The sequence below is a fragment of the Globicephala melas genome, chromosome 11 (genome assembly GCF_963455315.2).
Source record: "Globicephala melas chromosome 11, mGloMel1.2, whole genome shotgun sequence".
Lineage (NCBI taxonomy): Eukaryota > Metazoa > Chordata > Mammalia > Artiodactyla > Delphinidae > Globicephala > Globicephala melas.
The window spans coordinates 82,557,401-82,582,794 of NC_083324.2; the positions used below are offsets into that span (position 1 = coordinate 82,557,401).

General features: G+C 45.0%; 2 protein-coding genes and 1 pseudogene across 14 annotated transcripts in view; 2 read left to right on the forward strand and 1 right to left on the reverse strand.

The window, feature by feature from the left end:
• CARMIL1 (capping protein regulator and myosin 1 linker 1) overlaps positions 1–25,394 on the reverse strand; it is a 316,706-nt gene that overhangs the window by 246,796 nt on the left and 44,516 nt on the right. The window lies entirely within an intron of this gene.
• Positions 1–25,394, forward strand: part of LOC115866076 (cytidine monophosphate-N-acetylneuraminic acid hydroxylase) — a 265,229-nt gene that overhangs the window by 34,935 nt on the left and 204,900 nt on the right. The window lies entirely within an intron of this gene.
• Positions 16,730–17,361, forward strand: LOC132598141 (small ribosomal subunit protein eS12-like; annotated as a pseudogene).

Below are 25,394 nucleotides of genomic sequence, written 5' to 3' on the forward strand. Positions count from 1 at the left end.
GGCTCAAGCCCACGTGGAAGGCAGAGGAAGCTGAAAACAGGACGGGATAGCTCCTGTCTCAGAAAAGCAAAACTTTCACAGAAAGCCCCAGCGGACTTTCACTTATGTTTAGCTGGCCAGAATGTATCACATGGCTCTCTCTAGGCCAGGGTTTCTCAGCCTCAGCCCTACCAACATTTGGGGCCAGATAACTCTCTCTTGTGGAGGACCAGCTTGTGCATTACAGGATGTTTACCTGCAGTCCTGGCCTCTACCCACACATGCAACTAGCACCCCAACCCCAGTTGTGACCATCAAAAATGTCTCCAGACACTGCCAAATGTCCCCCAGAGGGCACAATCACCCCGTGTTGAGAACCCCTCTTACGCTAATCACCATTCCATAGGCTAAGATGAACAAGGGAGTGATGAACGGGGCAGTCAGGCAACCAACAGAGCCTGCCGCAGAGGCTCTATACCTATTTCTTTTTTTTTTTTTGCGGTATGCAGGCCTCTCACTGTTGTGGCCTCTCCTGTTGCGGAGCACAGGCTCCGGACGCGCAGGCTCAGCGGCCATGGCTCACGGGCCCAGCCGCTCCGCGGCATATGGGATCTTCCCGGACCGGGGCACGAACCCATGTCCCCTGCATCGGCAGGCGGACTCTCAACCACTGCGCCACCAGGGAAGGCCTCTATACCTATTTCTTGAATGTTTTCAAATGAGCTCACTTACCACCATGCTAAGTATTTTGGAAAATTGAGGAGAAACAAAATGCCCCCCCCATCTTAGAAGTACTAACAATAAAATTTAAAAGTCAAGATTAATACACAAGAAATAATCAGCAGGAAAAAATATACTGTAAAGGACTTAAACCATAGAGAGAGCGAAGACATCTTTCATTTGGTCTAGATCAGGAGGGATAAAAGCACATAAGAGTGTAGCCTGGAGTCCGTAATGAAAATGTCACTTCAGAGCAGAACTTGCTTTTGAAGACTCGAAATACTTAGACAAGTGGCCGGAGAGAAGGAAAACAATCTAAGCAGAAGTCATAGAGTGAGCATGGCTAAGAGCTCAGGAGCTACTCTTCAACAGGCCTGGGTTCTGACGAGTCAAGCCTGAGAATGGACAAGTCATTTAACCTCTCTGTGCCTCAGTTTTATCATCTGTATAATGGGGATAATAACAACATCTACCCCCTAGGGTTGTTGAGAGGATCAAGTGAGAGTATTTGACAAATAGTGAGCAATCAGTTGTTAGTTTTGATTGTTATTGTACAGCTATAATATATATTAACATAATAAGAATTCAGAAAGAGAGGCTGCCTATCAGGAATCAGAGGAGTCCCTGTTAGAGAGTAGCTGTGATATTCTAAGCAGGACAACCAGAACCTAGAGTTGGTGGGTAAAGCCAGGCTCCTGATGGCCGTGAGATACTGGCTGAGATCCAGGCGGGACAGCAGAAGGACCACCCCGAAAGCACCATCCACACCTACCAAGAGGTGGCGGCAGGAGGGTTGGCTGGAATCTGTGGGTGATTTCTAGTAAACTTCCTTGCCAGCAGCCATGGTCCAGTCAACAACAAGACATATGTTATAAAGGAGTTGTAGGTTACAAAGCATTTCTACACGTACTAGCTGAGTACTCTGCATGTAACAAGCCCGTCCACAGCTAATAGAGAGCTACCCTGGCAAGAAGGGGTTCGATTTATCATGTGAAAAGTTACTGCCAAGCAAAGCCAATCTGGGGAAAGAAGTGAGAGATGTTAAGACTTGCCTTTATAGCACGAGACATGGATTTGAGCCAGAAAATGATTGATTAATGCAGTATCTTTCATTGATTTAAGAGAAAATAGATGAGCATTAAAAAAAAATTTTCCAGTTATGCATTTTTATCTGTGAGCAGGCCACCAATGAGCCTTCAGAGTCCCAAACTCCTATCTGCTGCGTCCTGATTCTTTTATGATCAAAGGAGAAAGGATTAAAACACACACACAGCTACCAATTATTCCTGGTACCCTGTGCTTCCATTCAGGGTCTCTCTAGCAGTTAACACCTGCAGATGCTCCCCAGGGTTATACACATTCATCTTCCACTAAGTTTAATAAGTTCCATAAGGCACATAATAATAGTTTGAGGAAGTGGAAAACTTAGCCTTACCTAAAAAAAAGAAAACAACATAAAACTACAAAGTACTCCTGTGTGTGCCTGACACCCACAAAGGGAGAGGACCAGATGAAGAGCAGGGATGCGTTCTCCACGGCATGGTTTTGGTTACTCCGCCCATCCTCACTTGTCCAGTTATCTGGGATCTTTTATGTAGTAATATATAGATTGCTTTCTATCGTACCCACGACAGATGCCTCCAGCTTCTGTCAAAATTCAAGGCGTCCAATACTTTCTACAAAGTATCTGTCATTTAGTTCACTGCTGGGTTTCAATAAATACTGAACCTCAACAACTGAAAAGACTGATCCACTTATAATAAAAACCTTTGCCACGGAAGGAGTGAGCAGAAAAAACTCCACGTAGAAAGGTTTTCTGGTGGATCCACGATCACATCACAGAAGCAAACAGGTGCCTTTTTCTGATTTGCGGGGCAGCCTTACTTCTAGCACACAGAAGTGATAAAATGAGACTTTTTTCATACTACCAGGAATGATAAATTTAAACAAAAATAAATATCATTTACTGTACTGTGTCCTCAATATTACACTGGGCATTTTACATTTATTATTCTCCCTAATTTTCACACAATAGGGTGGATCACCAATGTCCCTAATTTTCAGGGCAGCGCTCTGAGGCTCAGGAGGTTAAATAATTGACTCAAGGACATAGTAGAGAAGCTTGAATTCCAACGAGCATCTTTCTGACTTCCAACAGTGTCACACCACCAATACAGCTAAACAAGCAATAGAGCAACTTGGTATCCAACTACATGCACCAAATACACTACAGTGATCAGTGAAGTACAAACTTTATTAAAGCCAAGAGTTATGAAAACAATTTACCATTCCATTCTGTCCACACTTGTTCTTTGAACTTGACTTTACCATAGCCTAGAAAACAGGCTGCTCACCCTTCCCTGCCATCAAATACAGCAGAATCCAGAGCCGCCCCATCCAGTAGAAACATAACATGAGTTATGTCTGTAAGTTTACATTTTCTTGTGGCCACATTTTTTTAAGTAAAAAAAGAGAGATGAAATTAACAACTTAATTTAGTTAATCTAATTATCCAAAATAGCAGCATTTAAACATGTAATCAATACAAAAATTATTACTGAGACATTTTACATTCTTTCCTTCATGGTAAGTCTGAAATCTGGTATGTATTTTACACTCACAGTGCAACTCAATTCAGACTAGCGCATTGCAAGTGCTCAGTAGCTCCATGTAAATTTGCAGCTACCATATTGGGCCACACAGATATACACCCTTAGAGTTACATGTACAAAACCCCTTTAATAATTAGCCCTGTGTCTCTATAATGATCTGAAAAAAAAAAATTCTTCTTGCTCTCTTCTTGCTTCTATATGTACACACTCCTAAACAGGAGGTGGGGTGGAGGATGGAAGGACTGGGAGTTTGGGGTTAGCAGATGCAAACTCTTATATATAGAATGGATAAAAAACAAGGCCAGACTGTATAGCACAGGGAACTACATTCAACATGCTGTGATAAACCATAATGGAAAAGAATATGAAAAAGAACGTATATCTATGTGTAACTGAATCATTTTGCTATACAGCGGGAATTCACACAACACTGTACATCAACTACCGTTCTATAAAATAAAAATTTTTAAGTACAATTCCTAATTTAAATAAATAAACAAATAAACAAATAGAAGTTTACATTCCTGGGATGAGATTTCAGGGATACCAACCAGACACTGCCTGAAATTCCACCACTGTAGCTTCCACTTAGTTCTTTAAATATAGTACTTTGAGCTGTTCTAACAAAAACGCCCCTGAACAGAACACTTTACACTGATATGCATCATTAAACCTTAGGTCACACAAAGGGAGCTGACAGCATGTCCGGGAAGAGTGGACAGGACACAGAAGACAAAACGAGATAGCCGACTTTCGGCACACCTAGGCTCTGAGCCTATGACAAGTCCCTGTCCCAAATTACCTTTGTCCTCCACAACTTGGAGGAATTACTGAAATCACTCCTTGTCAAGAATAACTAATGTCAAGAAACACAAAAAGGATGGACTTCCCGGGTGGCACAGTGGTTAAGAATCCGCCTGCCAACGCAGGGGACACGAGTTTGAGCCCTGGTCCGGGAAGATCCCACATGCCACAGAGCAACTACGCCCTTGTGCCACAACTACTGAGCCTGCGCTCTAGAGCCCACGAGCCACAACTATTGAGCCTGTGTGCCTAGAGCCCATGCTCCGCAACAAGAGAAGCCACCGCAATGAGAAGCCCCCGCACCGCAATGAAGAGTAGCCCCCGCTCGCTGCAACTAGAGAAAGCCCATGGGTGGCAACGAAGACCCAATGCAGCCAAAAATGAATAAATAAATAAATTTTAAAAAGGAATACATAAAGGAAACTACTGGGGCTTCCCTGGTTTCCAACCCAATAACCTAAGGCAAACGCTGTAAATGCCCACAGGGTCCCACAGATGGAATGCAGGGGCCAGATGAGCCTGTTCCCAGCTGAGGGCACAGACTTGAGTCCAGGCCAGGAGACCATGGCGGGTGGGAATGTGGCCCCAGCGTTGCTTGGTCACCTGACTTCTCAAGAGAAGTCACAAAGCTGGATTTTCAGGTTCATCACCTGATTTTTACGTGGTAGCAACTCACATAATATTTTAGATAACCGTGTACAGCTAAACAGGAAGTGGCTGCAAATCATACGTTATCTCAGGGAACTCATTTGCACACTCGGAGTTTACATGCAGACTAAGAGTGGGACTAGACCTCATGGAGCACTGACACTGCACCCTCTTCCTGCCATGATCTTTGCTGTCCTCTGGGGGAGACAAAACCATGCCTTGCCAGCTCTGAGACCAAGAGAAGCACAGAAAGCAAGACAGGGTGGGCTACGTGCAACGTTTGCCTCCTGGGGCATCTTCACCTGTAAGATGAGGGGCTGGTTTAGCCCAGGGCTGCATCGGGAGGGGCACAATCTGGAGTGAGTGGAATACACTTGCCCGTAGAGAAGGGACAGCCACATCTTGGAAGCACACAATTGTCCCAGTCAGTGGACAGACCTGGGGCAGCAGGAGCTACCAATGTCTTAAAAAGAAGGCAAAAATACAGATTTTTCTGGAAAACCTCCAAATCATTAAATCTTGGCAACTAATTCAAATCCTATTCCAATATTGTATGAGCTGAATTCAGCTCACAGGGCCACCTCTTTGTAGCCCCTGGATCAGGACGTCTCCAAAGTTCCACCTAGCCCCTTAAACGTGTAATTCTCACAACTTCCCTGCAGCATTAACTTGACCCACTTTCTCATGTAAAGCTTTGAAGGAGGTGCTGTTGATTGCAGGAGACTAGGAGAAAAATGACTAAATGAAATACAGTATCCTGGATTGGATCCTGGAATTAAAGGACGTTAGTGGAAAAACTGGTAAAAATCCAAATGAAGTTGGCAGTTATAGTATTGTATCCCTGTATCTTGGCTTTGGTAAGTTTACTACAGTTAAGTAAGCTGTTAACGTTAGGGAAAGCTGGGTAAATGTACATGGGAATTCTCTGAACTACTTTGGCTACTCTTCCATAAATCTAAAATGATCTCGAAATAAATTTTTTTTAAAAAAACTCATAGAACTGTACCCCACCCAAAGTATTGACTTTATAGTACATTAATTTCTAAAATGAAATGTGTTTTTAAACTTGCTGGTAAGCAGAACCATGAATTGCCTTGAATCTTCACTCCGATAGACTAAGAGAAACCAGAACGTACCAGGACAGGTTCTGTCCTTTGCTTTATAGCGTCTGTGCAATAACCTGTGGGGCATGGAATCAATGGACTTTTACTAAGATAGCAAATGGCTGAATTTAGGTAATTATGATTAATTTGACTTGAGAAAGTTGCCAAATACTCAACAGCTTTTTGGTCTTAGAATACAAATTAACTTACAACTGGAGGACTGGAGACATGATTACCCAAACAAGAGAGGTAGAACCGAAGTAATAAATGAAAAGTTCTGGCATGGAATAATGCAAACTGCACAACAAAAGGCAGTGATCGGTGCCCTCTGGCAAATGAGGTAATTAACATAAATAACATACAGTCTATTCACATCTCACCCAGCGTTTGAAACAGCACCATAGGTTACAACATACTTACATCATCACGTTTCCAACCAGCTCCTTTCAATCTTTCTTTGCTTTTGTAATAAGGCGGGATACATGGACAGAAATAAGCTGACATATTTCCAAATGTATAGAGAAAGCTGTACCATGAATGGGACGCACTGAAATCAACCAGCAGGAAAAGCTGTAGGAACTCTTTTCTAATTTGCATTCTGTCTGCCATTCCTATTATTACAGTCTTTAAATCAATGTGACATATATAGTAAATATACTTACTAGAAAACATGAAATAAAATAATTAGTTTCATTAGTGCTTTGTGGCAAACAGATTTACAAGAACTTTAAGCCACAAGAATGCCCAGAGCAAGAAATAGTCATCCTTGTTTAACAAATATTTATGAGGCTCTACCACAAAGCAACCTATGCGCTCAGCCCCGGGAATAAGCAGTGAGCAAAACAAAGACCTCTGGTCCTGTGGAACTTACATTCTAGCAGAAGGGAGAAGAGACAAGGAATGAGATCAATAAATAAAATGTAGACTCTGTTAGATGATGCTAAATGCTAAGGAATAATAAAGTAAAGAAAGGAGACAGGAAGTGTTGGAGGGGTGTTGAAAGTTAAGGCGGGTGGTCAGAAAAGCAGGAAAGGCCTCACTGGACAAGTGACATTTGAGGAAAGACCTGAGGGATGTGAGGGAGCCTTGCCACATGGATACAGGGCGGGAAAGGAAAGGGAATTTCAGCAAATGCAAAAGCTCGGAGGTGGAAGCAGGCTCAGACTGTTTCAAGAAAGTCAGGATGGATGAAGTGGAGAAAGTAAACGGGGGAAAGTAAAAGATGAAGTGAGAGAGGAATGGCGGCCTAGGTCACATAGTAGCTTACAGGTCACAGGAATGACTTTGGCTTTTCCTCTGAATGAGATGGAAAGAGGATTGACATGATCTGAGCACATCTAATAACAAACTAAAGGGGATCAGGCTGGAAGCAGAGAGGCCGGTTAGGACATTCCATTAATCCAGGTGAAAAATTATGGTGGCCTGGCCCAGCGTGATAGCAGTCAGATGATAAGAAATGGATTCTGAATATATTTTGAAGGATTTGGATTTGCTGATGGGGTGTGAGAGAAAGATAATTCAAGAACGACTCCAAATGTTTTGTCCTAAGTAAATGGAAGAATGGAATGCTGTTCACTGAGATGGAAAGACTGGCGGGGCAGGTTGGTGGGGGAGGGGAGCAGCTTGGCGGTAAGAGGAGAATTAGGATTTCCTTTTTGGACAATTACATTGTTTGTTTTTATTGTGGTTTTAAATTCAAGCACTAGATTTTTTTTTTCACGTGGGAATAGTTTTAATTGGCTAAATGCCCTAACTGAACACACTTCCCAAAATTAAGTAATAGCCACACCATTTTCATTAAAAACATTTCAAAACCAAAAGAACAAAAGAACTTGAAGTTTTGCCTTTTCCCCAAGGTTCATTAAACAGCCAAACACAGAGCTGAACAGATAAATCACAAAATAATAACTAGTAACTAGCAATACTGAAACCTAGTTAACTCTCAGTTACCCAGCTAATCAAGTTATCCAGAACACTTTACTCACCAAAGTCAATGGAGAAATGGCACTGAATGTATCAGTGGACTAGAAAATATTAAAAAAACATCTGTACGTTTCATGCAGTTGATTTTTATTCCAGTATTCCTGAACTTATATAATCAAAAAAAACAAGCTGACAGGATATTACCTCAAGGTCCATTCAGAAAAGGCATTATCAGCCCTAGGTTTCATCACTGATTTACCTTTTCCAAAGCTCATCCCCACATCCTACACCCCTCTCAGACTCTCCCTCTGAAAACATTAACGCTCCTCAGCAGTAGTAACTTTGACGAGATTCAAGCAATTAACGAGGCAATTTTGCCCCCAACCTGCCTCTTTTTCCCCTCCCTTTTGCCCACACATCCTTGTGCGATCCCCACAAGATGCAATCTCCCAGAAAGGATCCCCTAGAAATGATCACCCAGTGAAACAGACACCTCTCAGCACCCTTGAGGGGTTCCAAGGACATGTTATGTTTGAAATGCCTATTAGACACATCTGAGTATCGACGACCAGCAGGCAGGCAGATAAAGGGGGCCTGGGGTTCACAGGAGAGATCAGGGCTACAAATAAAAATGTAGCAATCTTCACCATACAGATGAGTTTTAAAGCATAAGCTAAACAGAGAAGAGATATAAGTGCCCTGAGGCACTCCATTTAGAGTTTGGGGAGATGAGGAACCAGCAAAGGAGGCTGAGAAAGACCAGCCAGAGAGGAACAAGGAAAACCAGGAGGGGTGTGTCCGGGCAGTCAAGTGGAGAATGTATTCAAGGGGCAGAATAATCGACCGTGTCAAATGCTGCTGTAGTTGAAATAAGAGGAGACTGGGACCATGGTGGACCGCAGCAGTTAAACGTCACTGATGACCTGATAAGAGCAGAGGCAGTGGAGTCCGAATGAGGGGTAAAAACCCCACGGTATGGGTTCCGGATAGAACGGGGCGGGGTTGGGGGCGGATAGCAATATTAGACGTGATGAATACAGATGACTCATTCCAAATGTTCTGTTGTAAGAGGAAGAGAAGAAATCGGCCAGTAGCTGGAAGCGAAATCAGAGTCAAGAGAGGATGTTTTTATTTAATGGGAAAAATAATAACTCGTATGCCTGTGGGAATTCAGTAGAGAGAAGAAAACTGATGATATAGGAGGGAAAGGAGAAATTTTATGGAGATGGAAATGGGATGTCGTGCCCAAGGAGCTGGGGGCTCGGGCACAGACAGGCAGGTGCTAGGTGTGGTGCAGGGAGCATGTGGAAGTTCTCTTCCAATTGCTTCCATTTTTATTTTCAGTTTTTAGTGAAAAGGGGAATGGCAAAGAGTACAGAAGACAATGGATGTTTGAAGAGCAAGTATAAAGTATGGGATGGTTGTCTAAGAGAGGGAGGGAATGAACAGACAGTGGCAACACGACATGACTGTCAGGTGACATCAAGGGCCCACCTGGCACTTGTGATCACTAACTTAGAGTGAGATGATCAATACGGTGGGGTATGGTTTTGTCCTGGCGCATGTCGCTGCACAGGTGCAAGTACAGAGTAGGTGCAGAGAAAGAGATGGATTTAACTGGAATTGTGGTTTAGTCAAGCGAGAAAGACACAGTGTGAGAGGGACAAGAGTGATGAGGATGTAAGTAGTGATGAGAGTGGTTGATCAGGGAATTCAAGCTGGGAAAGGAGAGAAGTCAGGACTTGGGGTGAGGGTGGAACCGTGAAGAGGTGGCGGATTCAATGAACTGAAGGTCCTGGTGGTCCACGGACTGTCGAGGTTGGAGGTACCACACAAGGCGAGCCAGAAGGACGGGAGTGGTGGTCAGAGTGGGGTGTCCAGAGAGAGCTGTGGAGGCACTGAGGTTACTGGTGATGACAGGACCAAGGGCATGACCCTGGGATGGAGTCACTGAGGAAGCTGGGAGACCACTCACGGGAGGAGATGAGGTTGAGAAGCTGAGGGATGAAGGGGTTGGGAGGATTACCGACATGAAGAGTGAAATTCAGGAGAACCAGCAGGAGTTGCGCTGGAGAGAGGGACAGTGAGCCAGAAACCGAGCCCTTCAGGGAACGAGGGGAGTGACTGCGTGGGGGAGCAGATGCCTGGCAAGGGACAGGGGGCCACAAAGAGACCTGAGACACAGCAGGAGGCTTTCGGGAGGAGGGGACACAGCACAGAAACTTCGGAGAAAAAACCTTTTTTTTTTTAAAAATAAATTTATTTATTTATTATTTTTGGCTGCATTGGGTCTTCGTTGCTGCACGCGGGCTTTTCTCTAGTTGCGGTGAGCGGGGGCTACTCTTCGTTGCGGTGCGCTGGCTTCTCATTGCGGTGGCTTCTCGTTGCGGAGCACGGGCTCTGGGCATGCAGGCTTCAGTAGTTGCGGCACGTGGGCACAGTAGTTGTGGTTCGTGGGCTCTAGAGCACAGGCTCAGTAGTTGTGGCGCACGGGCTTAGTTGCTCCGCGGCATGTGGGATCTTCCCGGACCAGGGCTCGAACCCGTATCCCTGCATTGGCAGGCAGATTCTTAATCACAGGGTAAGGTTAAAAACCTGCAGCCACTTGAGAGGCCTGCAGGAGAAGCAGTATTGTCAGGGGAGCCCCAGGTTTCCATAAAAGCAAGAAGGGGAGGGGATGTCCACAGACAAGGTCAGGAAGTTGGGGATTTGCTGATGACTGACCCCGAGGGCACAGAGTGCACAGGGAGAGGGCTCCAGAGGGAGAGACAGGATTTTAAAAACTGAAGTAAAGAGTGAAATGAGGATATGACAAAGGGATGAGGGATGCCTTGGGAGTCCAGGCCTCCTATGGTGACTGGCACAAACAGGAGTAGCAAGTGTGATGCGACTGGTCCTGATGCTGAAGGTAGAGAGTGATGGAGAGGCTGGCAGTGCGGAAGGGTCTTTCCAGGAGCAGAGAACTGGGGTCCTATCTGACCCCTACTGAGGACGTTAGGGGTGCTGAGGAAGGTGGGGGGCTGCTGAGAAGATACAGACTTACTCCTCACTAATGGGCCAGTAGAGAGATGTTTTGTAAAATTAGCCTCTTCCGAAAAACGTGAAAATACTGACTTGACCTAACTATCCCAGCAATTACCTTAGATCCTTTATGTCTAGAAATAAATGTAAATCCTCTAGAAACCACAATTCTGCGTTTTTTAAACTACCCAAGGGAACTCCCTGGCAGTCCAGTGGTTAGGACTCGGCGCTTTCACTGCCAGGGCCCGGGTTCCATCCCTGGTCGGGGAACTAAGATCCCACAAGCCATGTGGCCAAAAAAATAAAATAAACTACCCCAAATTTCCTCAACTACGGGAGAATGAACATGAAAGCACATAAGCCTTCACAGTGGCACACTGGCCATTGGGTGCTATAAACATTCTAAGTTAAAGAAACACCCAATGATGTACATTCTTCCGCAAGTACCTACAATCTTATAAACATCGGAACAAGGAGCAGCAGTGCTTAGGCCCTGAACTCTTCAGGATTCTTAGAAGGAAACTGTGTGCTTATTTTACGTCTGGAAAATAAGATTAGACAGATAGCTACATCATATTTCCTGACAAGATTATTAGAGTGCGGTCGCCACAGTAACCAGTGAGCCACGTGCAGAGCTGGAGGAGGAGGAAAGTTGGAGGGCATCTTTTTCAAAAAGAATAAATGACATACTTTCAGAGCAGGTAAGAACTGCTAAAGGCCCTGTAGTTGGATCCTTCACCCAAAGGGCCCTAGAAGATACAAAGTTCTTACATATAGAGAAACTGTAAGAAATGCTCTTTTGAAATTTCACATCATCCAAAGAGCAAAATAAGGTAAAAATGAAACTTCTTAGGCATGAGTTGAGAGATGCTGGAAAACTTATCAGTAATAATAAATAAAATAAAGATTTCAAGCCTAACTACAAAGAACAGAGACATATCCTCAGCACTTACTAGATGCCGAGCACTTTCTTTTCACTTAATCCTCACAACAACTCCATTTCTTCGGTTGAGCAGTCAAAGAAGTAATCAAGGTTACAGAGTATAGTTGGCCCTTTGGATCAGAGGGTTCCGCATCCGCAGATCGAACCAACAACAGATCGAAAATATTTGAAAAAAAAAAAAATTCCAGAAAGTTCCAAAAAGCAAAACTTGAATTTCCTGCACTCTAGCAACTATTTACACAGCATTCACATTGTATTATGTATTATAAGTAATCTAGAGATGATTTAAAGTGTGCAGGAGGATATGCATATGTTATATGCAAATATATGCCATTTTATATAAGGAAGGTGAGCATCTTGGATTTCGGTATCCTCGGGGGGGGGGGGGTTCCGGAACCAATCCCCTCGCGGATACCGAGGGATGACTGTAAGTTCTAGAGCTGGGATTTGAACCCCGGTGAGCCCAGCCCCAAACCTGCCCTGCATCTAGAGACTCTCGGGACAGCCCGGTATCCACGACAGCTGTAGTCAGGTTATCAGTCCAGATGAGCGTCTAGCCTGTCTGTCACCAAAAGCTGACGTGAGAAAGTCACTCTCATCCTCTCTGAACCTGAGTTTCCTCATCTGGAAATGAGATTAAATAACCTCTTCACAGAGGGAAAACCAAAGATCCAAATAAGTCTCTGGCCTAGTCTTATACATACAAAGTCATGTTCTTAGAAACAGGTCAGGGGAAACCTTAATGGTCTCATCACCTCCTGGTGTTTATATCGCGTCTGAGACATCCCCGTGCCGAAGTCTCATCCATCTTACACCTGACTTCTTCCAAGTGCAGGTTACTCACCAGCCAATGAAGAAAAACACTTTAACTCCAGACAATTAAACTCTGTCCCATTTAATGTCCTTTCTCTGACTCTAGTTGAATACTATGCACTCATTCAGAGCAAGTCTGGATACTCAGGAAGCTCTAAATATTGGAAGATACCAGCTCCTTTGAAGAAGAGCTTCGCAACCTGTTCCACACCTGCGCCCCCCTCCACCTGTCAGGCACTATTTTCTGCTCTCCACGTTCCCTAAAGATTGCAGGCATGGATGAACAACCTCTAGCCCAAATGTCCTCAGGACCCTGGGAAGGTATTCTGTTAGGCTAAGAGACTTAAATTCATTTAGAAAAACTAGATCTTTCTTATTACTTCCCCAACACATCGTTAACATTCTGGATTTTTAAATATGTATATAAAAGATAGACCAAAAAAAAAAAAGATAACAGGAGGTGAAGGGTTATGCTCCATCAGTACACACACCCTCCATCAGTTCCGTTCAGATGCAGCTTTTATTTTCCTCTGGCTCTGAGCACTCCTTTGACAACATTTTATCGTCCATAGCATCTTCTGCAAGTCTCACATCTCTCTAGAATCAGACAGCCTCGAGTCACACCCCAGCTACTTAACTAGCTGTGCAACCTACAGCACTACCTAAAAGCTCAGTGCCTCAATTTACTCATCTGTAAAATGGCCATAACAATAACATCAACCTCATAAAGTTCTAGTGACGTCAAATAAGAACACCTAGTGCCTGGCACAAGTATGTAAACATTAGCTACTATCACTGCGGTTCCCCTTGACTGTCAGGCCTCTGTTTTTTGTGTACTTCGTATTAAGATCTAAGTTCATCAGGAAACTGCCACATTGTCATACTTCTTCCTTCTGGTACTTTCCCCTTATCTTCTATGAAGGATTCATTTATAAATACACAGTCAGAATTAAAACATCTGAGAGTTTCCTAACTTTCCTGACATCTGGAGTATGATCACTTAGCAATTCTTATTCAACATTTTTTAAAACAACAGCTCCCTTACAGTCTCTCCAGCATTCATTTTGGAGGCTGAGTCTACCGACTCACCACCTTGTACGCAGGGGGCGTTCGGATCTCTCCTCCTAGTGAGTGGCTGGTTCATGGTCTTCTGCGGATCCATCCGGTCTTTCATCTATGTGACCAATGCCCCTTGTGGTCAACGGCACACATGTTAAAGACAGATGGCTGGGGTCTGAGGTTCAATCTGAAGTTGTGGAACAAAGCTACACTAATTGGCCTATCTGGGAATTAAACCTCTGGTCTTTGGCCTTTTTAAGTATCATACATAAACCAACAGGCCCATATTCTTGGCCTCCAGACAAAAGCAACAAATTCTCGTGGATTGTTCTTAGTCGTTTGTAAAGTTCTACAAGTGGAGGATCTGTCAGATAACGAATATTCTACACTCAAAATGTTGTGACAGGGCTTCCCTGGTGGCGCAGTGGTTGACAGTCCGCCTGCCGATGCAGGGGACAGGGGTTCGTGCCCCAGTCTGGGAGGATCCCACGTGCCGCGGAGCGGCTGGGCCCGTGGGCCATGGCCGCTGAGCCTGCGCGTCCGGGGCCTGTGCTCCGCGGCGGGAGAGGCCACAACAGTGAGAGGCCTGTGTACCGCCAAAAAAAAAAAAAAAAAAATGTTGTGACATAAACACTGGTTCAAAAATAGCAATTGTTACAAAAGACATTAAGCTACACATTGAACACTGAAGACTTTAATGGCAGCTGACCTTAGAAGTAAGGAGAAACCTTCTGCTTCTTCAGTACGGAGCTTGAAAAACAAATGACCCTCCCAAGGAAGGTCTGCCCACCTGGGTTAGTTGGGGAGAGAATCAGAGGCTCAGTCAAATTTCCATTTTAATGCTATTTAGAAAGTGGTCTCTGACTGTGGTTAAGGCTAAAGAAAACATCTTAAAAATATAAGTAATGAATCTATAAGGAGGGGAAAGTAATAAGGAACCAAACAAATAATGAAGTTGACAGTTTCCTTGAGTCTGACGACAACGCAGCCTAAATGGGCATGATGGTGGAATCTTGGAAACTGGGAAGGGAGCGTCTACAGCCAATTCTTTCTTAATAACATCACCATCACCTCCACCATCTACTGATCATGTGCCAGTAAATGACTGTGCTAAGAGTGTTCATGTCATACCTCATTAATCTTTATAAAAACCCCAATGGCAGAGATTACTGAGGTTTAACGAGGGTAAGTAACATGCACAAGGTAGCAGAGAACAGGGCTGGGACTCAAACACCAAAGCCACTCCATGCCCTTAACTACTGCCTTCCAACTAACACGAGCATCCCTGCACCTGGCCTCCCACTTCCCAGCCAGAGACAGACCCAACTCCGAAGAGAACAGCAACTTCCATTTGGTGGCTTTACCAGTACTGGACACCATGGTCCCAAAGGCCACCGATTTGTCTACGGCCACACTGCTAGGAGCTGCTGTTCTGTTCAAGACCATCTGAAATATCTACTACCTGAATATCCACCACACAGGGAAGGATAATGAAAACTGGACAAACTCCATGATCGGAATCAAAGTAAGCCCAGAAAAGAAGCAGGCAGGTTGCATAAAAGGTAAAGGGTTTCCTGCCCCAGTATTACATTAAGAAAATAACCTCCTGGCAGGGAAAACTCCATGAATCCCGGTGAAAGGAAGCAGAGGGAGATGGAGGTGAGAAGTAGAGGGAGGTGGATGTGGGGAAAACCAAACTTCACCTTCGTATGCTAGCTAGAAGCCAGCCAGGCAAACTCAGACTCGAATGACTTCCCAAGAGGGTTCAAACAGCTAAGGAGGCGAAAACATTTTCCCCTCCCAGGCCAAGCTTAAGAGATTGTGGGTGTGTGCATGGGGGAGGTGGTAGGCCCCTATTTATAACAAGGGCAACGTCTTCATTTTCACCCCCATCAGTTGGTTGTGGTGGTTTTATATTATTTTATATTGGTGGGGGAACAAACGGGAACTTGGGTAGGAAAAAAAAAAGTCACAAAGGAAATTCTGTAGTTTGTTTTTCATTCATGGAATATACAAATTCCATCAAAACTATTACACCCCTTAGGGACCCTCTATGGGAGGAGTAATGCTGGTGGAAACTCAAATTCTGAAACAGTGGGATCACCCTGTAACTTTCAGCATAGAAAACATGTGCCGATCCGTTTCATTTTAAATAACTTTCAAAAGACAAAAATAGCACAGCCCAAGAAGTAAGATTTAAGTGTGAAATCCCTTCATAACAACAACTCATTCATCAAAACAGCTGTTAAAACCCAATCAATGGGGCTTCCCTGGTGGCGCAGTGGTTGAGAGTCCGCCTGCCGATGCAGGGGACACGGGTTTGTGCCCCGGTCCGGGAGAATCCCACATGCCGCGGAGGAGCTGGGCCCGTGAGCCATGGCCGCTGGGCCTGCACGTCTGGAGCCTGTGCTCCGCAACGGGAGAGGCCAAAACAGTGAGAGGCCCACGTACCGCAAACAAAACAAAACAAACAACAACAAAAAAACCCAATCAGGGCTTCCCTGGTGGCGCAGTGTTTGGGGGTCCGCCTGCCGATGCGGGGGACGCGGGTTCGTGCCCCGGTCTGGGGGGATCCCACGTGCTGTGGAGCGGCTGGGCCCGTGAGCCATGGCCGCTGGGCCTGTGCGTCCGGGGCCTGTGCTCCGCGGGGGGAGAGGTCACAGCAGTGAGAGGCCCGCGTACCGCAAAAAAAAAAAAAAAAAAAAAAAAAAAAAAACCTAATCAATGGCCCACTCACTTACTGGAAAAGTGCTAAATACAAAGATTTCCTCAGGATAAAACTCTCTGAACTGGTCTTCTAAAATAAGTGCAGCAATTTATATCTGCTCATAGATAATGACATAATGGCAAAACTATTACCAAAAGTACAGACTCTCCTAATAAAAGTAGTCAAGACACAGAAAAAGGACCACCTTTTTTCTGTAAAACTAATATGTAAAGGCAGAACTACTAGAAAAATCAAGGGACTATGCCTGCCTCTATTCTCATCAGATACACAGAAAATGAGGACCATGGCTCTTTCCCTGCCGCCGCGGAGCTGCACAGAGGCGGAGGCTCGGTGCACTCAAGATTCGGTTCCACACTTAACCCACCACCATGGCCCCATGGCTGAGGAAGGCTTTGCTGCTGGAGGTGTAATGGACGTTAATACTGCTCTGCAAGAGGTGCTGAAGACCGTCCTCATCCAGGACGGCCTAGCACATGGAATTCGCGAAGCTGCCAAAGCCTTAGACAAGCGTCAAGCCCATCTCTGCGTGCTTGCTTCCAACTGTGAGGAGCCTATGTATGTCAAGTTGGTGGAGGCCCTTTGTGCTGAGCACCAAATCAACCTGATTAAGACTGATGACCACGGGCTTCCCTGGTGGCGCAGTGGTTAGGAGTCCGCCTGCCGATGCAGGGGACGCGGGTTCGTGCCCCGGTCCGGGAAGATCCCACATGCCGCGGAGCGGCTGGGCCCGTGAGCCATGGCCGCTGAGCCTGCGCGTCCGGAGCCTGTGCTCCGCAACGGGAGAGGCCACAACAGTGAGAGGCCCGCGTACCACAAAAAAAAAAAAAAAAAGATTGATGACCACAAGAAACTAGGGGAATGGGTAGAGGCCTCTGTAAAACTGACAGAGAAGGAAAACCCCGTAAAGTGGTTGGTTGCAGCTGTGTGGTGGTTAAGGACTATGGCAAAGAGTCTCAGGCCAAGGATGTCATCGAGGAGTACTTCAAACGCAAGAAATGATCAAATTAAAAAACTGGGTTCTTGTTCCTCATATCTGGTTGTTTTATTTGGGGCAGGGAAGTAAGGTCCCTGTTAATGAAGGACAAAAGATATTCATTGCAAAATAACTGGCAGCATGCTATGTGTCTCCTGGTTTCTAAGTGAAAGGCTATTCTCCCAACCAGTAAGTACTTCAGTGTTGGCAAGTAGAAGAGCCCAGCAAAGACAGGCTTACAGTAAGGTACTGTTGACAGTCAGGGCTTCTTGGGTGTGGACATTTATCACAACTACGACAAGGCCAGCCTAGAACCTAGAGAAATGGGTTGAGGCTAGTCAAGCGTGGGTGTCAATAACTTAAAATCCTAAAGCTGGATTGGATTTAGGCTGTGGGACACTAGGAGGTACACGAAGTTCAGGTGCATTTATGCACGTGCCCATTAGGGAAGGTCAGGGTGCCTTAACCTTTATTTACCTAAATATTAGGCACAGAAACAAGACGTGTTCTATGTATTCTATTCCCTCTAGAATCTCAGTAGGGAGACGTAATGGTGACCCATGTACTTCAAGCCTGGATCGAGTTGGGTTCGTTGGTATGAGTATGAAATGTTGAGCCAGGTAGGACTAATGGAAGTCTTAAAACTGCAATCCCTTGTAAATTGCCAGCTGGGGTGCCTTGAGTTTCTCTCCCCTGGTTTGCCAGTCTTACTATACAGTTACAGGACACACGTGAAGGGAAAGTGAATTGTTTGCTTTTTTTTTTTTTGGCGGTATATGGGCCTCTCACTGCCGTGGCCTCTCCCCTTGCGGAACACAGGCTCCGGACGCGCAGGCTCAGCGGCCATGGCTCACGGGCCCAGCCACTCTGCGTCATGTGGGATCTTCCCGGACCGGGGCACGAACCCGTGTCCCCTGCATCGGCAGGCGGACTCTCAACCGCTGCGCCACCAGGGAAGCCCTCAGTTTGCTTTTAATTCTCATTTCTTTATATCATCGTTGGCTTAACATTTTGAGTCCCTATACTGTATTTGGTGCTGTTTGAGTCTGTTGATGCAGTGGAAAAAGCATATTTTTGTTTGAAAAAAAGAAAAGAAAATGAGGACAGTGATTTGACAACCCTTGCAAAATAGTCTCCCAGGGGACAAAAGTCCTGGGGACAGAACGCATCAGTGTACAGCCACAGCCAGTGGGGTACCCTCCTATCACGTTAAACACTACTGAGTATTTGTAACTATAATAACCTTCTTTACACACGAAGACCTTGTGGTTAAAGAAGTGTTTTTTAATATCTTTACTGAGTCAAAATATTAGTCACCAAATGAAAGTTTTCAAAAACTCTTCACTACATCATGTCCACTCTGAGCAAATAACACTCTTTGTTACAAGCACATGTTCGAGTATTTTGTTTCACAGTGGAACAAAGGAATCACTCACTGGGCTGTCCTCATTCGCGGCTGGCCTCATTCAGTTCACTTGAAGAACCTCTGACCCATCACCACCACGATCGCCCCCCCCCCCACCGCCTTGTGTTTTCTCTATGGCACCTTTCAGAGAACAACTCCACTCAGTTCAAATGTCAATGATGCCATTATGGGCATGGAACCTTTTAGAGGATGTTGGCTGCTTATACCATTGTGTGACTGGACAACTGACTTGACATTCAGTTTTTCAGAGGTGGTCCAGATCTCAGTTTCCTTCCAGCTTCCTTAAAATAGAGGTGAGATCATCAAGGTCAGAAGAAAGGTGCCCAGTTACTATAATACCAATGAATAAACAGAAACGTAAAAAGTAAAGAAATTAAGACCCTTAGCTCGTGAATGTTATTTGGATTTAAATAGTTGTGGAGAAATGAGACCGAGTGCAAATATACTGGAGTGAATATACTGGACACTGAGCCATCAGTACCTGAATCTTGAACGGATATATGGTTGACTCACAGCAAGACATTCATTAACTCAGAAGTGGAAATGCATAATGAGGAGGTAGAGAGATGTATTTGAATAGCTCTACATTTTTTTAAAGGCATAAATCATGATAAGCATTTGTCTCTTTAAACTTTATGACATCATAATCCACCACAATGACTGCCTTTACAAAGAGCACTTCACTTACTAGAGCAGGCATACAGTTTATTTAAACATGATATTTTTTACATCCAATCTATACGCTGTCTTTTAAAGGGCAACTGTACCAACACTACAAATCTGTTAGTGAACGAACAGAATTTTAAAAAGGCAACTCTAAATGACTCCTGAGTCTGAGGAAGATACAGATATTAAAGTTTATATCTATACATTGCTCCTAAAAGGATGCATCTAAAACAGTGATTGAAATAAATCTTTTCTGGAACACAGCTGGGCATAACTTGACAAACACTGAAATAGGTGCTCTGTTTACTGATTGTTTCGGTTGACTCATTCAGATAGGCAACGTTTACTGAGTGCCTACCAGATACCGTGCACTATGAAAGGGGCTTGAGGGTATAAAAATGGAATGAGAGTAGTTTTTTACTCTTAATAAAAACCAATAATAATAATACTAGATTGAAAATATAAATAATAATCAATAGGACTTAAGCATAGGTGCTTTCATGAGTGATTCACATGCATTAACTCATTTATCCTAAAAACAATCCTAGGAGATAACCATTTTACAGGTGACAGAGCTGAAGCACAGAAAGGTTAAGTGACTTGTCCAATGTCACACAGCGTGGAGCCAGTACAGCACGGGTTTGAACCCAGGCCACCTGGGACTACAGTCCACACTCCTCACCATCATGTTGTACTAAGTTGCTCACAGGCTGATGGGAAGGTGGCTGCATCTGGAAAGGCTTCCTAGAGAAACACACATAGGAGCCGAGTCCTGAAGGATGAGGTGGATGGAACGGGGAGAGGGAGGCATTTCGGTCAGAGGTTAATGCTACCTAAGAGCATAGAGGCAAGAAACCTCTTCTCATCCACAGAGCAAGTAGTTGCTAAAGCTGGGACTAAGGATGCACACAACAAGGGGCAGGAGACGTGGCTGGAGAGGGAAGCAGGGGTCAGAGAACAACACCTGAAACCTATGGGCGGGAAGTGGGTGAGTGAAGAGTTTTTCCTCCTGGGAATACCGAGGATGGGTGGAAGGGGGGTGAACTAGGAAGCGAGGAGGCAAGTTGAGAAGCAATTCAAGAGAAAAGTGATGAGGATCTAATGGAGGTGGTGGGAACGGTCAAGCGACCAACGATCATAGCAACACGACAGCATGGAGATCCGCCAGGAATGAATAATTTAGACATGCACCATCTTCATGTAAAAGATGTGCATATCTTCCATATAACATGACTTTAATTACCTGTAGGTGATGTGGAAACCTAGAGATCATAAACAAAAATACAGATGCCAACACGAGGCGAGGGAAAGAGCACTGCATATGAACCCACGGAGCACGGCTTCAGCCCCCGCTCTGCCACCACAGCGGGGTGACTGCGACAGCCCACGTGGGCACTCGCTGCTCACTTCTCTGTAATCAGCCTAGAAATGAGCTATACGTCTCCTTCTCATTGAGTCTCTGCCCGCCATTTCTCAGCTGGAGGCGTGTCAGAATCAGTAAAATGCTTCATCCTACTTCTCTATTAGCTTATTTTCAACAAGTGTTTACAACAAACACAGCTTCACAAAAATCACAAAGATTAAAAATAAGAGTACAACCACACTCAGAAAATAGATCTCTTTAACAGACATTGCATCAAAATGGAAATGCCTAATGACACTGTCTAGAACGTGGAACGTACAGAGACCTCATGTCACCTTCATAATTTAACACATCCTTATCATTTAAAGCCAGGAACCCAGAGTTATTATATATTCCTTATAACAAAATCAAATCGATAGAACTGTGTGCTTTCCAGGATTTCTGAGGATTGGCCGCTCACCTATAGAGAAGGCCTGAGTAATAATACAAGAACCAGAAGCACAAGTTGCGATGCAAATTGCAATTTAAAAAACAAACACATTCAGACCGTGGCATATGGTTCACAGAGACAAGCGTTCTTATACGACAACCCACATGTGATGGGGAAATGAATGTCAAAGACAGGAAAGCTGAGTTTACCTTCCAGACCAGCCCTGACTTGTATGACCTCAGGAAGTCTCTTAACCTATGTGTGACTCAGTTTCCTCATTTGTAAAGATGGGATACTTATAGGTGTTTCACTTCTTTTTTTAAACCCACAGTTAAATAAGTTTGGCAAATACTGCGTACTTGGGCTTCCCTGGTGGCGCAGTGGTTGAGAGTCCGCCTGCCGATGCAGAGGACACGGGTTCGTGCCCCGGTCCGGGAAGATCCCACATGACGCAGAGTGGCTGGGCCCGTGAGCCACGACTACTGAGCCTGCACATCTGGAGCCTGTGCTCTGCACCGGGAGAGGCCACAACAGTGAGAGGCCCATGTACCGCAAAAAAAAAAAAAATACTGCGTACTTTACTAATCCTCTGGAAGACGCGCAAAACACATTCAATATTAAAGGCTCTGACAAGTTCTGCCATCAAGAAACCTCTTTCTTTAAACTTGTTTGACCAAATAAAGTTCTAGTCATTTAACACTTTGGAACCTTGGCATTCCAAGAGACAAAGCATAGCAAACAGCAGGGAAGGGGTCTTTCCACAAAGCTCAGCTTTCCTGGGTGAGGATCTCATCCTCCGCTACTCAGAAAGGTTTCCTCCCATGTAGCAGGATCAAGGCACAGGCAGCGGAGGGGGTACCACACAGTCTCTCCAACTGAAATACTGCCTCTCTCTCCAGGGCAGTGTTTCCAAAGACCCCAGTTAGGACTCTTGCTTGGGTCACATGTCCACCTCCTGGACTAATCGCTGTGGTCAAGGGACTAGGGCACAGGGACCAGCAGGCACAGAAGCACAGGACAATGACGCAATAAATATTTGCAAACAAATGAATAAACTGGGAAAGGGCTGCTGGGCTGGGCAGACAAACAGCAGATTGCCAGTTCAACCACTACCTAGGCTTTTATGATTATTATGACTGAAAATTTTAGCGCTGAGAGTCCTGGCAACAGAGGCAAAAAGCAAACACAGTGTTATTTTAACTAACTGATTTTTTAAAAGGAAGCAGGTTAAGTTTTTTAAATGAGAAAAGTTTGGTTTTCCTGGCACTAGATGCTAACAGCAATTTAGCATAGAAGCTATTCACTCAGAAATATCATTCACGGGTCCTTAAGGGAGCACAGAATAGGAAAATGGACTGATTATTCCTTTAACCAAAAAATGTGGACATGTCCTTCACACTCAGCTTCTCATATCAACTTTTGCTAAAAGACAAACATTAAAAATTAAAGACACTTCTTCAGGGTGCTTCTTCCGGGTGGGTCCAGCCAGACAGTTTTCTAGAAATCTAGTAACAAAGAGGACTCTATTCTGACTACCTGGGGGACAGTCCTCTGGGTCCTGCCAGGCGGTGAGGCAGAAAAGAAAGAGTAAAGGCCGCAGGGTTGGACAGACGACCAACGTTGTCGGCTTCTGGCCTCCACTGATTAGCTTTGGAAAATGGTTGAAGGATTTTAAGCAGGGAATGAAACGCTTGGATTTTTCATTTCAGAAAGCCACTGGGGCAGCTGTGCAGACAGAGGATCAGAGTGAGGCCACAGGCCATGGGGCCAGTAGTTAAAAGGCTGCTGAAGTTTGCCTGGAGAGCCGGTGATGACAGCCTGAACGAAATTTTAATGGGACTTAGTGCTCACAAAATCTCCTTAGTCTACGACAGGTCAGCCTCACTCGTGAGGCGTCTATGACAGCAGTGGTGCCCCAGGAACACACAGTCCTTCCCCAGAATATTTTGTGGAGGGCTGTTCCCCCACCCACTAATGAGGTCCTTGCATGCAGCAGAGAACAAGTGACTTCTTCACCTTTTATACTAAAACAAACAGAAGAAAAATGGTTCTGACAGCAAGAGGCTGGAGGAGGCCCAGAATGAACTGACCCCAGAGCGCGAGCAGTGGCTAACGCTTCGTTCCTCAGGGTCCTCATGGGCGGAAGAGATGCTGCCTACCTCCTCCCAGGAAGCTTGTTTCCCCTTGTTGAAGACTGATTTCCCATAGAAACAATGTTAGAATCAAACAAACTTCTTGTATAATTTATCTTGATAAACATGATTCACTTCTGCAAAACTTTTAGCAAAATTATATTACAATAAGTTCTGTCCTCCCTCTCCTATCTAAAACACACAAACAAAAAAAACCCTTAAAATACAAACTATAATTTAAGAGCTCAACAAAATGATAAGACTGACCAACAATCCTCGATCTTTCTAAGTCTATAATGGAGCACCTGAGCCAGTCCTTCAAAATGGCAAAGAGCCAGCACCTCTGAGAAGTGTTCGCCTTAGGCAGCAGGTAAACCATGGCCTAGGCCATTCTAGGTCCCATCCTCACCTGTCTTCTAAAACCAAAAAGGATTTTCTGACTTGGTTACAACCTAGCAGGTCTCCCAGCCTCCAGCCTTGCCATTCTGTAAGCCCGTTACCACACTGGGGTCAAATGTAAATCTGATGTCTCCCCTTCTTTCTGGACTCCTTAAAAGGTTCTGGAAAGCCCTCCATGACTTAACTCCAAACTATACTTCAAACGTTAAATTCTTTTCCCACCTGTCACTAACTCGTAGCCTTCAAGCCTCAACTCAGGCTCAACTCAGGCGTCAACTTCCCAGGGGAACGTCCATCTAGCTCTGAACTAAGCCAAGGGCCAGTCTGTCATCCCACAGCACTGTGGGCGCACCTCTTACTACATGATACTGAGATTGTCCGTTAGAGTCTGCATGTTCTCTTTGTTTTGCTTATCTTCCTACCCCTGGTAGTAGCACTGGACCCAGCACATCACAGGCACCTCATTGGTGTTTGCTAAACTAACTACAGAATGAAACTTCTTCTCTGACTTCCCTCTCTACTCCTGACCTTCAATTTCCTGCCCTACAACTGTGTGCCTCAATGTGCACAAATGGGTTATTTTAACCACGAATCCCCGGTGCTGAATAGAATCACATACTCTTCACAAGTTCACCACTAAACAACTCATATCAAAGAATGTCTGCTAGGGGACTTCTCTGGTGGCGCAGTGGTTAAGAATCCACCTGCCAAAGCAGGGGACACGGGTTCGAGCCCTGGTCCGGGAAGATCCCACGTGCAGCGGAGCAACTAAGCCCGCGAGCCACAACTCCTGAGCCCGCGAGCCACAACTCCTGAGCCCACGTGCCATGAGCCCGTGCTCCACAACAAGAGAAGCCACCGCAATGAGAAGCATGTGCACCACAACAAAGAGTAGCCCCCGCTCGCCACAACTAGAAAAGCCCACGCGCAGCAACAGACCCAACACATCCAAAAATTAATTAATTATTTTTTAAAAAAGAATGTCTACTTAGATTAATAATAATGAGTTAATGCCCGGACTAGAGATTGAAACCTTCCATATATCTTCATATACACTGAACAGCCTGAACAACTCTTTGGGGTAAAAGTATCCTTTCTTCTCATCGTTTTTCTCAACTCTATCTTTCAAAACACACACATGCAACAATATCTTTGAAAAATCCGGGCTGAAACAAGAAGGGATCTGTACTTAGATATGACGGAAGAGATGATCAGTTCTCTCATTGAACTTCTCCAAAAGATCCCTTATGTGTTCCATTTAAACACATGTCTCCTCTTACTCATATCTTGATCTGAACACCAGCAATGCTTCTTAGATGAGAAGACTTCTCACCCTGTGCTTTCGCAAGGATAATACACATTCCTGGGCTTCCCTGGTGGCGCAGTGGTTGCGAGTCCGCCTGCCGATGCAGAGGACACGGGTTCGTGCCCCGGTCTGGGAGGATCCCACATGCCGCGGAGCGGCTGGGCCCGTGAGCCATGGCCGCTGAGCCTGCGCGTCCGGAGCCTGTGCTCCGCAATGGGAGAGGCCACAACAGTGAGAGGCCCGCGTACCGCAAAAAAATAAAAAAATACACATTCCCAAACACATCATGTTCTGATCACTTAGGGTGAGGGTCAGGGAACCCAAATGTGTACAGAGGCCAAGGTGG